This window comes from Camponotus floridanus, unplaced genomic scaffold, assembly GCF_003227725.1.
Source record: "Camponotus floridanus strain SB8 unplaced genomic scaffold, Cflo_v7.5 scaffold61, whole genome shotgun sequence".
Lineage (NCBI taxonomy): Eukaryota > Metazoa > Arthropoda > Insecta > Hymenoptera > Formicidae > Camponotus > Camponotus floridanus.
The window spans coordinates 77044-92246 of record NW_020229781.1 but is presented as its reverse complement, the minus strand read 5'-3'; the positions used below and the strand labels follow the sequence as shown (position 1 = coordinate 92246).

The window sequence follows — 15203 nt, the reverse complement described above, 5'->3', positions numbered from 1 at the left end:
TTTTAATGGAAACGCGAATGTGCATAACCAGACGCAGCATCCTTGAACGTTCCGGTGAGATTTCGGTGTAGTAGAGGAGGAAATCTATCGCGAGCACAATATTTCGTAATTAAGATTTTACACGTAGCATGAGTAACTCCGTCGTAAATATTCGAAATTATAACGCGCACCATGAACCGCAGAGTTAAAACAGAGACAATTTTATCGCAATTTTATCGCCAGATTTTTCCTATAAATTTATGGAATCGCAAGCGATTTTAATTAAAATAAATAAAAAAAAACTTTATTACGTTGTAAAAATATTAAAAGATATTTTTAATTTTTGTGCAACAATTTTTATCTCTACATTTTTTAAATCCTGATAATAATACACAAATGCAATTATTAATTAATATTAATTATTAATTAATATATATTAATTACAAAGTAACAGTTGATTATACGGTTGAGTTAATCAAATTAACGAATAACGAATATTACTCTTGTTATATTTGTTTTTCTTTATTTGTCAGTGGAAACTAATTAATTAAAGAGACACAATAATAAATTACGAGTACAGCGTTTTTAATGCTTATAAATTCAACTAACCGTGACCTGTTTGTTCAAGCTGCAGCAGTTTAATTTTTTTGCGATATTTTTGCTCGAATTATCGGACATAATAATGTATTTCTAGTGTCTTTACAGTCGAATGATAAGGCGATAAGGTTGAATCTATCACGATCGAGTACTTTTACAGGGGTCAGCGGCAAGGTCTGTATAAATAGCGCAGCTGCTGTTCGCATGAGTGCTCTTTCTTCGTGTATAGTTCAACAGCGATAAATCACAGTCCGCAGCAAACTGTTCCCGCGAGATCCGCCGGAACTTACCGCCTTACGTTCATTACTTTTCCGGGCCATTTTATACATCAACCTGTGAACGGTTGCAAAGCAGATTGCTACGGTTGAAACGACACCCTCTATTGCTCGACGAGCTTGGGGATAATAGCCTCCTCAGGCGGGATCGTGACTTTCCGAGCTTCTCGAGTGATAGTCTCGATTTCTCGTAAACACGCGACACATCGAACGAAGAGAGGAAGTTGGCGCGAGAACGGGACGCAGCTGCAGTAAAAGCTCGTAATCCCGAGTCACGAAATGGACGTACAAAAGAAAAGAGCTACGGTTCGGTGCGAGCGAGTGATACGAAGAAGAAACGGAGAGAAAGACGCGATACAGAGGAGACGAACTTCCTTACGCCACGCGAGAAAATAAGTTAACCAGCCAGACTGCCAATGGAAAGACCGATGTGTCTGAGCAATTCATCTTAGCTTGGCATTCGACAGACGCCACCAGCTGCGCTTCCTACACCAAACGCCTCGAAGAGATATATGTATATAACGATATACGGGTAGCTTTTTATCCCGGAAAAAAACAGGACTTTTCTTTCTAAGGACTTTCTATTTGGCTGCAAGCTGTTGTCAATATATGGATGAAGAGATATGTATACAACTGATGGAGTACGCATAGCAATTAATAATTAATTTGTCTTTGCAGAGAAATAGATAAAAATATATATTCACGATGGATTGCGATGTTCAAATTTGATCAAAATTATATATGATATATATGATATTGCATTATAATTAATTATCAATAATATATAATATTATTATTATTCATTTAAGCTCACATATTATACATGTATAATAATTATATATATTATTAAATACGGTAGACATTCTCAGTAAAATCAAATAATCATAATGCATGATTTGTGAATCGCGTAAATAAAGCTCTTTCTCGAAAAAAGATTTACTGTGCATTGTTAAAATGCATTACATTAACTTGGCACAATCATAATATCAATCAAAATTGAACTCTACAATCTGTATTTATAAAGTATATTTTATAGAAAGCCTTTTTCAAGTGCGATGATTTATGTGGCAATTGATAAATATTCACAAATTTACAATAACTAATATTTAATAATTTTGCAAATTTATCTCTTGTGCACAATTTGAAATATACTTAATACTTAAAATTCTTAAATTCATCAATCGTAAACAAGTAACTGACTTTATAACTAATTGCAAGTAAATTCTTTTTTATATAAATAAAATAGAATTCTTTCTTTCACAAATATTTTTGCAAAACTCAAAGAAAAAAGTCTAAATAAATTTTTAAAAATATATTTAAGAACACGTAATTATTTCGAACTAACGTAAGCAAAATTCTTTTAAACTCTAGTTCTCGGTAAATTATCTTTTTTTCTATCGTAGCGGATCTAAAAGAATGCTGGTACTTGCAATTTTTAATATACAATGCAGAGAGCCACCAGGAATTTTTAATCACGTATATGCACACAAATGAGAATTTTAAATATTTTTATATATTCAACGTAATAATTTTTATCTCCTTTTAATTTATATTAAAAATATAATACATACATGTTTTTTAATAATCTTGTTTGAATTAATAAAAAATTTTAGCAATTTCATTTGTTTATATATATAAGTATTCAAGAACGTAAAACAAAAGGTATAATTCAACAACTTAAAACATTATTTATTAAAATAATTTATTCTCCGAGATGCGCGAAGAATAAGAAGTTGTAATACACAACATGTATTTTTTATATGCATATGATAGAAATATATACAAGAAATAAATAAAGTAGTATGTTTAAATAATTATTATCTTAAAAATATAATAATTGTGAATGGAATTCTTATTTATAACCAAATCATCTAGATATCTAATAAAGAATTACATAATTTACAAAAAGAAATATTTCTCACTAAGAACCAATTTATATAAAACATTTTATAAAAATAAAAATCTATATTTTAGATAAAAATGTTATTAATTTTTCTCAAAATAATTATAAATTTCATATGCATTATCAAAATATTGTATTATATTTCTATACATAAATATTAATTATTGTAAATATATATTAATAAATATATTTCAAGACTGTTACTTTTAATATAAAATTTAGAATAATTTATATTATATTATATAATAATAAATCGCAAAGAGATAAAAACTATTAATTTAAAAAATAATAAATTACATTAGTTATAAATTACTTACCGATAGAGATGCTCCATTGTCGCTGGCCTTTCCCTTAGTCTCCTCCTTTTGTTCGCCTATTGCTCCTTTTCCACTCACTACTTATTTGCGAAAACACGATTAACGATCGAACACACATTAATCAAAAGAACATAAATGATCACGTGACACTTAACACGGCACTCCCGATGTTCATGATTCGTTAATCATTAATTATAATAATTGTAGAAAATATTCGCGTTTATAACATTTTCTATTCGTCGCGAACACGTTCAAAAAAATGTGTGTTGCTCCTTCGAGCCTCGCGTTAAGAATGTCAAGGCTATCTGCGTACGATACTACTTACGAACAATAATACTTGAGCCTACCGTGTCTGTTGATATCCAGTGGTGCCGGGGGGTAATAGAAAGAGACAAAACATGATTCTCTCCCTCTCCTTTCTCGGCAGAGATCCCCTCCATACTACCGCTTGCTATCAAAAGGCCGAAATCTGCCACTGGATATCAACAGACGTAATAGGTTCAAGGATTATTATTATCGTACGCAGGTAGCCTTGATATTCATAACGTGAGACTCGAGTGAGCAACACACATTTTTCTAAACGTGATCGCGACGAATAGAAAATGTTATAAACGCGATTATTCTCTACAATTATTATAATTAATGATTAATGAATCAGTGTCGGGAGTGTTGATATCGCGCTTTAACAAAAAACGAAGGCCAAATATAACTGGTGACTGTTTATGTACATGTACTTTGTGCCGCGACAAAAGATTTTTAAAATACTATAATAAAATAAATTTATTCGGAATGTTCTATTCCGTGAATTTCACAAACGATTGATGTATCACGGTTTTCTGTTATTTCAATCTTTCGATCGTTTGATCACATTTTGTTTAATTCTGACATTTATTTCGCTTTGAAACTTTTACTGATTTAGATTTGTACATTATTTCCGAATTAATACACAGTAACATATAGTAACACAAAATTGCAAAATTGAACGATCAAAGTACACATATAATTTGTAACACGTTAAATATTTCATGGCGACAATAATCACGTGTAATTCGACGTTTATTTTTGCCACGTAACACGCTGCGTTGTATACATATACAGTCACCTTGTTGTCATTTGCGCGGCGACACTCGAGCGAGACAGCAGACATTCCGTCGTATTATCTCTACTAAAACGAGACGTTAAATATAACGTTATAAATGCGATAATATTCATATACATTACTGTAGCACCGAATGACATCGTGTGAAACTAACCGCGCTGACAGTAGAGTGTGAAGTTGACCGGATTTTCATATCGAACGTTGCGCCGTCATGTGTCGTGTACAAAGTACTACGCGATCATTTATATTTTATTGATTAATGCGCGCGTGATCGTAATTAATCGTGTTTTTACGAGTGAGTGAGAATGGAAAAACAACAAAGTATAAAGGAGGAGACTCGAGGAGGCATCGGGCAACAGCGGAACAATCGTAACAAGGTAAGAAATATATAATAATATATATAAAGTGTCTCTCTCGCGACCGAATTTTTAATAGCATTCTCGAGCTAAACAAAAATCCGAAAAATATACAGAAATATGGTAGACGCTATATAGTATTTTTTAAATAGAAAGCATATAAAATTGAACCATATAAGGTTCACGTATTTAGGCACGGTATATTACATAGTGTTCCCGTTTCTATTGTTCCTTTATAATATATTTAGGCATATAATCATGAAAAAACCTTGTTGACCGAATCATAGCAAATTATTAGTATATTGTATATATAGGTAATAATAAATACGTAAAACTATTGTAGAATATTAATTGCACACGCGTAATATGTAATGGAGTTGGATAAAAACTAAATTATCATTAAATGTCATAAAATATGTCATTAAAAATTCGATCGCGAATTATACTTTCTGCGTATTTATACATACATATATCTATAATATAATTCGTAATTCATATTGTACACAATTTAATGAAGTTATAAAATATTTTACACTTTATTTTAAAATATAAAAAAATTTTATAAATTATGAAATTTTTAAATTATATATTTGCTAAAATGAAACTTAAAAATTTAGTTATAAATACTTTCTTGAAATATTATTTATTTTTTAGACACAGGTTGTTGTATATATATATATATATATATATATATATATATATATATATATATATAAAATAATATTATAATAATATTTCAAAAAAGTAATTACAACTAAATTTTTAAGCTTAATTTATATATATATATATATATATATATATATATATATTCCAAAAACATATAAAAATATTTAAAATTCTCGCTCGTATATATGTGTATGTATACAATCAGAAATTCCTCTATTAGTCCTTGTAACTTATGCTAAAAAAATTTAATTATTGTGACAATCAATCAATTCTTTACAATAGAAAAAAAAATAATTTATCAAAAGTTGGAAATCAGAAAGATCGTATGTTTCTATTATAAATGGCTATTTATGCAAGATTTATATCAGAAAATTTCAAATTTTTGTTCCCAACTTTGCGATAGATATTTGATTTTAAAAAAATTGCGTGAGAATATATATATTGCACTTGACATTTAAGCTTGTCATTTCTACAGATTTCATAAAGTTATAGCGCGAAAAATTTGTCCAAAAATTGTGACTTCATGCGCTATGGAGTTTCAAAAATAATCCGATGCAATAAATAAAGTTGCTCGCAGATCGAGTTATTCCACGTGACTTTCATCGAAGTTGCCGTGAAACTGTGAAATCCTGTGGAAGTTTTCGAGCCGCCAAGTGCAATCAATGTGTGTTCGATATGCGAGATATTCGTCAATGAAACGGACTGAATTTTTTTTATATAAAATATACATATATTGTATTGCATTTTCTACTTTATAGTTCAAAGAAAAAAAGCATATTCATCGTTTTATTTAATTTATCATTATTTATATTTCATCCATTATATTCGAGAATCAATGATAGGGATCTCACAGCATTCTCTCCTCTCTCTCTCTCTCTCTCTCTCTCTCTCTCTCTCTCTCTCTCTCTCTCTCTCTTCCTCTTTTTCTCTTTAGTATCCAATTTGAACGATTAATATTGATCATAAATAACAGATAAATTTAAAATGTGCAACGACAAACCGAGATCGAATAATAATAGTATATCATTTTATTTCTCATATTTATTAAAAGTTAAATTCTTTTAATGGCTCAAAAATGCAGCAAATGTAACTAAAATGACGATTTCTTGTGAGATCGACCGGAAATTGAAGTCGTAGTAATCATAAAAATCATCTCAAATAAATTCGTTCCAAATTTCCCGAGTGCATCTGAGCGAAATACGATCACAGTTAAAGTAATAAGTACTTAATGTCATTTTCATAATTTTCCTTATTCAATATTTGAATTACGGAACTATTGTAAGTTATATACATACTAACTATTGTAGTGTAAAAAATGAAATAATGAAAGTATGTAATGGAATGATAAAAAAGTCGAGTTTGATTTCTGATATCTTATTGGACTGGCATTAATGTCCAGCTAACTTTTAAGTCTTTTAGATTGTAATGCAGTTACGAACTTAATAACTGTACTCTCTAGAGAAAGCTCAGCTTGTATTTTCTTTTTTTTCTAAAAGTTCTTTCTTGATATCATGCTTCGTGAAAGAGGATTTAATGCAAATCAAATTTATATCCGCTATCGTGGCATTTGTAATTTCCCTCTTTTGCAAAATAATCTAAGAAAAAACATAAATCAGAAATGTACAATATTGAAATTAAGAAAAGGGAAGGATTTAAATTTTAATTAATTTTTGCATGTCTATTTACATAAATAATGTCTATAATATATGGAAAAGAATTGAGATATAATTCATTACATGATAAAATATAATTTTATAACTTATTTTGGATTATTGTTTGTTTTGCATTGATTTTATTAGATATCGATGATCTTTTGTTAATTTCAATCTTTACAGTAAATTTACATTAAAAAAATGTATGTACATCTTTAAAAAATAATACAATGATAAAATAATGTACATTAAAAAAGAGATGCATACAAGAATATTAATATATTAATATAAATTTATGTGTATGCATTTATATAATAAAACATATATCTATTTTGTACATGTACCTTAATATTTAAATTCATGTGTAAAGAAATTAACATCCCTATATTGTATCTTTTAAAAACTATAGAAATCGAAAACAAAAAAAGATCATCAATAAATAATAAAGCTAACACAAAATAACAGTTGATAGTAATTAAAGACAATGTTATGTCAGACAGAATGAAATCACTGGCAACTGCGCGCATTAGTTAATGATACAATAAGTCAAGCGGTAATAGTTAACTATGAATATTCTCTTGAAATTGAAACCGCATTGTTTCGCACAGCTTTATCTAAAATTCTATGGAGAAATTTTTTTTTTTTTTTTAATTTTTTCGGACAGCTCAATGATAAAATGAAAAATACACTATGCAAAAATCGACATTTTTTCCATCTGTCAGCAATATGTCGGCATCAACAGCGGAAAAGTCGAATCGCGAAAATACGTTGGAGTTCACGAGCGGAACTATAAAAGCTGCATGACGAGTGCGGGTGGGCTTTATAGATCGCCGTGTTGCTTAGTGTGGCATATAGAGTGCTTCTCGTCTCGCGGATGCACGAATGGGATAAACGTGGTGCTCGTATCATTCCGCGCACGTTTCTCCGGCGCTGAGGAAGAATAAAAAAAATAAAAAGTCGCGCCGATGAACGGGCTAGCAAATCGCACATATTTTTTTGTTCTTATTTTTCACTCTCGTGCCGCGCCACGTCACCGAGAAATGCGAAACTGTAACTGCGTGATATGCAGACGATATGCAACGCTAACCAGCTCGAGATGCAGTCATTGCGCCGACAATTTGAATGACACTCACGTCGACGGGAGATTTACAATACGGGCGCGGCTAGCCGTTTCTTCACCGATGCAACACTTTGATGGCAAAAGACGTGACTCTCGTTCAAGATATAATTTTGGAGCACATGCGGTGTTTTATTTTGCGAAAAAATATGTAACGCATATTTTTTTATTTTTTTTTTAATATACGGGATGTTACAGCTTATATTTCACCAATTTCTCGTTACTGATTTTTAGTTATCATTCATAGTAACCTGATTGACATCATTGCAAACAGTCTTCTTGTAAAATTTTCATATAAACAGTTTGCAGTATTTACAGTATTTTCCCCAAAAAAAACGTATCATGCATGCATGTCAGTATAAATTATGTAAATGATTAAATCATTAATTTTTTTTATTTTTTTAGCTTAATTTATTTTTATCTTTATTTTATTTTTAGCTTGATTTATTTTATAATACTGATCTTGTATATTCCCATACATTTGCGGACAAATTTATACAAACTGTGTAATGTTGTGCACTAAATTGTATCGTGCTCTTGATATCCGATATCAAAAAACTCACGCAAGGGGTTAATATGATCTACTGAAAATATATCGAATATAACGGTAAATAGCTTGAGGGTTCTGTAGCTGAAGGTTACGCGCGAATCCTCTTATGGTTCAATTTACGACCGTAAGTGTATCGCAATGCTTGTCGTACGCTGCGATCCATTTATACCGGAAATGTTCATCGGGACGCGTTTATACGTATATGTTACGTACTATATATGTTACGCAGATAGATGTGCCGAGAACGAAACATGTCCCCGAGTCCGATATAAATTCCGATCAGAAATATCCACTTTGTGGGAAAATTCGGCCGCGTGATTTATTTCACAGGTTTTCCGCAAACTGAAATACCCATTTCAATTTGCGCGAAATTTTCGCCGATACATCGTTTTCTCGTCGCATTAGTCGTCACTATTGAAAATTCGAATAGCATTAAAATCCATAACTGACATACACGTATAATATCCACTGTAATCCAATATAATATATTTCTGGTATAATTTACAATACAATCATATTTTTGATCAGGCTATGTTTTTGATTTATTAAAAAAAAAATGCTTATATTCGAATTTTTATTTGTCCGGAAACCGCTTTATTTATCAAGTAAAATAAAATAAAATTACTTGCAGAATATACGAACATACAATTTTAATACAATAAATATAATTAATGTAAATTATAAATAAATAATGACAATTTGCATCAATTAAATAAATAATACCAAATCGCGTAATTTTCGGATAATTGGTAAAAAATTTTATAAATACTAATATAAAAGCAAATTTTTAAATGCAATAAAGGATATAAGCCATTAAGAATCGTGCTTCAGAAAAAACAACTTGAACAGTTAATAAATCACAAAAAAATAGAGCTTGATATTTTAAATGTTGTTAAATTTAAATTCTGTCAGGATCCAACAATGGGCGTATTTTACATTTAACATAAATCAAATAAAGCGATTGTTTGCAGAACGAATTCACACACAAAACGTATAGAGTACGTTTAAAAAAAATTTTTCCAGGAATTTTTAAAAAATAAATATAATGAAAAAAATTGATTTCAGTTTATACTTTGTTGCTATTAATATTTCCCAAAGAAACATTCTCGTGTATAATTATGAGGTTTATATTTATGCTCATAAAGGTTTATATTTATGCTCTCTCAAGCATTAGCAATTCTATAAAAATATCACATACAATATATTGGATTAAATTAATACATAATGAGATATGGTTAAATATCGAATTTCGTTTTACCGAATGAACAATGTAATCTGTCAGGGTATTTTTAGAGTGAATTTACTGCGGTCTATTGGAATTTCTCGTGATATGCGCTTCTCTTTTCGGCGATGATCGACACATCACGATGAGAAGAAGATCGAACGGTCGAACACTTCGCCAGAGCCAATATTAATGCAAGCGGCGTATCGCGTACGTGATATCTATGTGTTCGTGTCGCACTAAAAATTCAGTGCGCACACCATTGTCGTGATACTGATGTTGGCGGTAAGCACTGTACACTGGACCATGAAGCGGCAGTTTCATCCTCTGTGAATTAACAATAGCTCGCAATGCACTCAGACCACACAGAATGCATTAATGTTTAGTTGTATAGCGGAAAAAATAGAGTCAAATGAATCGGAAGCATAAAGCTTTTAATGGGAATGTATTTCCGATTTCTTTTGATTTTGCTTCGAAATGCGTGTTTGTTTAACATGAATTAAAGGTACATAATTAAAGCTACATTAATGCGTCAAAAATATTTTTAATTTTACGTTTTGTATTCTGTTATGAGTAAATTATACGCAAACGCGAATTTGCGATTACAATATAGGATGCAGTGGAGATCCTCTTTTTATTAAAGATAAAATACTCGGTATATTTCGTACATGTGTACATTGGGCAACGTATACCGCGTAATCCGTAATCCTAACTGGACACAATACAGTTTGATCCAATCCAAAACAATGCATAATACCCGAATTACATTCCTGTCTCGCGAAGCAAATTCCGCGTAAGCTCAGCTTTAGATCTAACATCTATACTCGTCTCACTGAAACCCCATTAGAGCGTTCGAATCTAGAATCCTTGATTTTCGGACACGAGACTGACTTGGAAAACTCGCAAAGTACTTTGAAAGGTTGGTGATGTAAAAAGCACAAAAGGTAACTATAGATATAACAGGATATAATCATCCTACCCGAGAGTCGCTGACAATGAGTCAGGGTTTGTCGCAATTATGTCGAAAAAAAAAACAAAAAGATCAACGACGCTTTTCTAGACAAAGGAATTTTTCTGAGAGAAAAGATCGCATCTTCGTGGATCGCGGAGATCGATAGTAGGTACGCTATTTTGATCTTAAAAGCAGAATATATTCGTTATTCCGTGATAGAGAAATCTCTCCGTCCTAAGCCATCAAATCTGACGATTTTTTACTGTTTATTTCTATACTCACTTCTTTTATCTTTTTCTCTATTTCTCTCTCTCCTTTTTCCATTCTTGCTCCGCTTTCTCTCTCTTGACTCTCTCGGATCGTGGCGCTTATGTTAGCTCTATATAACTACTATTTTCCACTCAGCTTCAAGAGTTCCCTCACATTGAGCGTACATCCACCCTATTTATCTAAGCAGCCTGCACAGGGCAGAAGCCCGCTGCAAGACCCGGTAACCGTGCTTCGCTGCTCCCAATGGCCCACAAGAGCTGAAAGTCGATCCGACCGGAACGCACGAGACTTCGGTCGAGGAGAGCGACTATCGGATCGGATAAAGTCACTTAAGGGGCGCCGTATCACCTTTCCCTGCGAAAATACGGGAAACCCTCGTCGTGCCGTTGTCGGTCCGCGTCCTAATTCCCTCGCGACCTCGCTTGTTAACGGACGATATAGTTGATAAAGTACACAGACACGAACGCGCATTTGTGAGCATATTTACATGTATGTGTGTGTGTGTGTGTGTGTGCGCGCGCACACACACACACACACGTGCGCGCGAATCGAAGTGTTACGAATGCAAATGGCGTTAGAATAGATGAGCTCAAGACGTGGAAATTGGGCGTTTGTCACGCTGACAGAAGATAAGCGTCCGATAGATTGATTGTCTCGATTCGATTGAGGCTCAACAATTCCCGGCGAAGCAAGTTTCTAGAATAACATTTCGAGCATATTTCATGAAGTACGCGAGATCAATATCATAATTAAATAATTATATAATTTATTTAAAAATATGATATTGAAGAAATCTTCAATCTTGTTCGTGTTTATTTTTTGCGAAGCAATGTAATGAGAAATGCAACTAATTTTTTTTGCAAGCAGCAGTCGAGCAAAGTGTCATCAAAATTTCTATCTAATACGATTGTTAGCTCAGCGACAAATATCACAGAGAAACGGTTCGTTAGAGATCAAAGCAAGAGTGCGAAGCGTCTGCTCGGAATTAACTTGATTCGTCTTTCTCTAAATAATATTCGATTAATGTAATTTAATCATAACGACCGTAATAGAGGCGTATCAATATAGATGCATTAATCGCTCAAATAACATTGCCAACTTCGGTGTGCATAAATAATCCGAGTAATTTCCAATTATCATGCGTGGAAATCCAATATATAACGTATACCGAATAACGTGAAACTTGTAGAAAAAAAATGCAGAATGCGAACAGAAGAAGAGACACGTCGACAAAAAGAGAGAGAGAAAAAGAGAAATAGATAGATAGATAGAGAGCAAAAGAGTAGTGTGGTAAATGATTTATTTGCATTCTACTTTTGTTTACATAGTATTAACTGAGAGCTTTCGTTTTAATGCTTCGGCACTGTCTGACCACACTGACCACACTCACGTTACGCGACACATTATGTCATATCCGGCGTGAAAACGGCGGGCCATCCCCCGACTCGATTATACATACCTGAAACACAGAAATAATACAACATTTAGAAATATGTTCAAGTTTACACACGTCACGTACATTTGATATCACAAATTATTACAAATGGCCTAAAAAAAAAAAGAGATTGTATTTTGCGCGTAGAATGTCGAAACACCGGGTAAACTTTATACATATGTAACACTGTTAAAAATTCGAATAATTGCTCGTCTCACAGCTTGACAAATGGCGCATGTGCTTGATATCGCGAGCGATTACAATTCTCCCGTGCATGTCACGTTAACGAAAACTGAAAATTCTATGGAATTTTTTATAGCGATGTCAACATCACTATGCTTGTATTGTACGAATAGTCATTTAAAATTCGTTTTCGTTCCACGATGAATGACAACTCTGTAGATTAGATCTCTTCGATATTGCGAATAATTGTAAATCATCTGGAAATACAAACAAATATATAGAATTTTTTAATACGATACTATATTACATATGAAATTTATTATTCGTGCAATATGTGTCATCCATTATTTGCACGAAGCACTTTTACGCGAATTTAAAACAGATGTATTTCTAGTAGTATTTCTGATGAAATATTATCTGCTATTACGATTAATAATTTACAGTTGTATAGAAATATATTTTTTTATAAATGCCTTTCAATTTTACAAAAATTAGTTTTAAAGTTTACAGAAGAGCTATAGTGTGTTCACTGTGTGATAGGCGACAGTTTAATTCTATTGCACGGCACGATAAAAAGGAACGAAGAAAGTCAAGAGGATAGGATATTTTATGCGAGTGGTATGTAGAACGCGTAAAAGTGTCGCGATTTGATGAATAACACACAACGGTGCTGCGGGCACCACTTCGAAACTGCCATTATGAGACATTCGAAAGCACCATTTCGCTCCTATCTTTACGAGCGAATTATGCGGAACGATGGGAACCCGACTTTTATTCTTCCGAACGATGGCGTGAAACAATGTCCTTCGTCGTATAATCGGAGGAAATAAGCTATGCAAATTGGTCCACCTTAGATTTTTATGACAATACCGAGCAAAACCATAGAGATAAAGGTAACCATTGTTGTTACAAAGCTCACCACTTTTAGCATGAAATAATACTGCCGTTTCTTAAGAAACGACAATATTTTTATTATTCTAACGAAAATTAAATAGCTTTTCTAATTTTTTTTCTTATATATCCTTCATAATGAATTCAGCGTAACGAAGCGCAAATAGACATTAGTATGCAAGAGAGAATTACAAACATAAAATAGAATGTCACAATGTAAGTGCAATGCTAAGTCCAATTCTGTTCTTGTGCGCTTAAATCGATATTTAGTTAAATCGGAATAGTATCAAAATTATAAAAAAAAACATTCAGAACATCAAGAATAAATTACATTCACGATTCATATGAAACAACTAAAGATTTTAAGGTACATAGACTTGTATAAAGAGGAAAATAAAGAAGTGATATAGCGAGGAATAGTTCATAAATCTATAAAAATTCACTAAAATTAAATTTTCAATAGCGAATATGTACATAAAATAACTTGCTATTCTGATCAAGCTATTTCATTTTAATTCGTTACAATGTGTGTATTTCAGATCCTAATATAAAAAAAAATTTTTCCATTACATTCTCTCTCTCTTTCCCTTTTTCCGATCTATAATAAAAAAAGAAAAGATATAGGTTCTCGTATATTTTACTGTTACCGTGGGCCAATTTAGTTTGGTTATAAGTTAGGTATCCTCTAGATTCATCAGCTCGATGATTCCCCAATAACGAACGCTGTCTGTTCCTTACAATCGGTGAAAGGCGATTAAGTACGACAAGAGAATTCATTAGTGGTGGATTATCCTGAAGTACGAGTGGCGTCCCGCAAAATCGGTTTGTTCGCTTCCGGAAGGTTTTGGATCTCGTATGAACTGTCGATGACAGATCGCTATTTGCTACGCTGAAGCCGCCATTACACCATAATGCCGTCGTCGCGCCGCCGGCGGAACAAGATTCCTAATTAGTCGATCGCTTATCGCGGGAAGCGACCTGGTCGTACCGAGACGAGGGTATGATGGGGGACGTTTAACCTTAACTACCCGGTAGCTTCGAGAACGGATTGAAATTTAAGTCCTTTGGAAACTCTACCTTGATTATCGGTCTGATTACATCTAATCAAATTTATATGACTTCGAAACACGGAGCTCTCTCTTTCTCTCGAGATTAAAATATAAAGCATATCTTTAGGTTGATAATAAAAAACAAAATGTTAGTATAATTTAATTACATAAAAAAAACATATCAACATAATGGCTAATAATATAATAAGTTATTCAAATTTCAAGTAGTTAGTACAAGTCTAATTCCCAAATTCGATTTTAAGTTAGCGAATATGCGGTACAGATAATGCGATTCATCCATCATGAACCAGTAATAATTATATTGAATTTGTCTATTTTCAAAGTCAATTAGATTTCATAGTTAAATCATTTATGTGCTCATGATAAAAGCGAACGGAAAAGTTCTTTAAAAACTTTCTTTTCAAACTTGTACCACTTGGCATTTGACCTACTTATATAAATTTCGTGAAAAATATATTCATAATAATTCAGTTATATTATTTTAAGTATATCATTTTCCTTTAATTCTCTCATAATTGCGATAACACAAAATTGAAAAATTGGAAAATCAAATCTAATTTACATAATAACAATATACATAATGTATTATTATTCGCATTTCTATTACACAGTAATTGTATTGTATATCAAATTTGTATGGTTCAAATAATTCGCATTCTTACAATTAAT

General features: G+C 32.1%; 1 protein-coding gene and 1 long non-coding RNA gene across 12 annotated transcripts in view; one reads left to right on the top strand and one right to left on the bottom strand.

The window, feature by feature from the left end:
• The window catches only part of LOC105254472 (neurobeachin), a 182222-nt gene that overhangs the window by 148441 nt on the left and 18578 nt on the right, over positions 1-15203 (bottom strand). Inside the window, exon 1 of one of the 11 annotated variants that reach the window (XM_025413152.1) lies at positions 3072-3308. The exons of the other annotated variants lie outside the window; for them this stretch is intronic. The gene's annotated coding sequence lies outside the window, so the exon portion shown is untranslated. Of the gene's footprint in view, positions 1-3071; positions 3309-15203 lie in introns of those variants that run through there. 11 annotated transcript variants of the gene reach the window in all.
• The window catches only part of LOC112639381, a 36990-nt gene continuing 25395 nt past the window's right edge, over positions 3609-15203 (top strand). Inside the window, exons 1-2 of the long non-coding RNA XR_003123486.1 lie at positions 3609-3783; positions 4170-4547. This is a non-coding gene — a long non-coding RNA (uncharacterized LOC112639381). The remainder of the gene's footprint in view (positions 3784-4169; positions 4548-15203) is intronic.